Source organism: Tupaia chinensis, unplaced genomic scaffold, assembly GCF_000334495.1.
Source record: "Tupaia chinensis unplaced genomic scaffold, TupChi_1.0 Scaffold000355_1, whole genome shotgun sequence".
In the NCBI taxonomy this organism is placed as follows: domain Eukaryota; kingdom Metazoa; phylum Chordata; class Mammalia; order Scandentia; family Tupaiidae; genus Tupaia; species Tupaia belangeri.
In genome coordinates, this window is record NW_006159850.1 from 2,400,856 (window position 1) to 2,402,941 (window position 2,086).

Genomic DNA, 2,086 nt, shown 5'->3' on the forward strand with positions numbered 1-2,086 from the left:
GCACCTTGGCCACCACGCCACCTGCCGGCCCCAGTAGACTGGTTTTTAACAGTTTGCAGCACAGCTGAGCACCCCTATGGGGACTGCTCACACACACCCCGCCCTGCACTCGGGCAGCCTCCCCACTGCCAACACCCCACGGGGGGCCATTAGTTACAGTTGATGAACCTCCATGGACACATCGCTCCCACCCAAGTCCACCATTTTTTGTTTTTGTTTTTGTTTTTTTGAGAGGTTTTTGCTCTAGGGCATGTGCGCTCGCCAGAAAGACAGAGAGACAGAAAGCGATACGCCGCAATCCCTTCTCTTCCATTCTCCTCTTGGGATCTTGGGCACGCACGCACACGCGCCCAGTGTGAATTTTAAGCCACTGGGTCTGGGACGCGAACCGCGGTCGACTATATGGGAGTCCAGCGACATAGCCATTACACCAACTGCTGGTCCCCAAGTCCACCTTTTTTGTTGTTGTTGTTGTTGTTGTTTTTGAGGGGTTTTCGCTATAGGGCGCGTGCGCTCGCCAGACAGAGAGAGACATAGAGACAGAAAGTGAGAAATCACCCCCCAGGGGGGATGGTCATGCCGCAATCCCTTCTCCTCCATTCTCCTCTCGGGATCTTGGGCACGCACGCACACGCGCCCGGCGTGAGTTTTAAGCCACCGGGTCCAGGATGCGAACCGTGGTCGACTAGGTGGGAGTCCAGCGACATAGCCATTACGCTAACTGCTGGTTCCCCCCCAAGTCCACCGTTTTGAAGTAGGATTTTCAATGGGTGAAAGTGGGGTTGGGGTACAGTGGGGGTAGAGGAGGGCATGTCTGGGGTGGGAGGAACATGAGCGGAAAGAGGAAAGGGCAGGTTGAGCTTGGAGCTGGCAGGGCGCAGTTGAGCCGCGCAGGCTGGGTGGTGGCGGAGCAGGCCGGCCGTGCTGTCAGTGAGAAGTTCCGCTTCACCCCCGCAGGTGTGGAAAGCCAGGGCGCTGCAGCTGAGGCCCTAGCGCTGGGCTGTGGGGCAGAGGCCAGAATGGGTGGCGGCTGCCTGGAGGTGACACATCCTTGGCCTGGGTAGTGGCGGCGAGAACAAGGAGTCACTGTGGCACTTCAGACACCCTAAGCCCTGCCAAAGTCCAGTCTCCTGAAGTGCCGGTGCTGGCAGGCGGGGCTCACCTGACCCCAGGAAGGGAGGAGAGTGGAGGACAGGCAGAGCTGGGGACTGCCCAGGGTGGAAGGCAAGCCACCCCTGCTCAGGGGCCAGCCTTGGCGGCTTTGGATGACCCCTGGCGGTTGTTCTCTCTTTAGACCCCAGGAGTCTGTGTGTGTGTGTGAACGTGAGGCAGGGAGGGGTCAGGGCGCAGGGAGCAGACGCTGGCGCCGGATGCTCTAAGCCTGACCGGTGAAGTACAGGGGCAGGCGCTTGGTCCCTGAGGCCAGCCCCGAAAGGCACTGGCCCCCACTGGCCTCTCCTCCCAGCGCCTGCCGGAGCAGGGCCACCTCCGTGAGCAGGCTGAGGGCGGGCAGGCCTGCGCCCAGCACCTCTGCACCTGGCAGCCGGCCCCACCCTCACCCACCCTCCCCACTCTGCAGAGAGCTGGTGTCAGTACCCCAGAGCCACACTGCCCAGAGACCCCGCCAGGCTCTTGGAGCCACACTCCCTTCCCACTGGATTCTGCAGCTGGGTTTTAAAGGAGTTGTGAGAATGTATCGGGAAACGCGTTCGAACCCTTCAGTGGACCAGGACGCGAGTGCTTATGGTGCTTTACTCCCCGTGCCGGGAGGAGGCAGCCCGGGTGGCCTCCAGGAGGTGGCCGGCTGAAGGGGGGAGGGGGTCTGCCCAGAGTATTGCTCCGTGCTGGGAGAAACGAGCTGGTACGCAGAGAGGACTTCAACGCATGTTACCAAGAGAAAGAGCCCCCCACTTCGGAAGCCCCAGCGCCCAGCAAGACGCCTGTCGGAGCAGGCGCCCAATGACCCTCTGCTCGTGCACAGCGAGGCCCCCTGGGCCGCGCAAGTCTACCCAGCACGAGGTCCCCAGCACAAGACCCCGCCGCGCTCTGCACCAGACGCGCATGCGCGCCGCGGACGGTTGCTGCC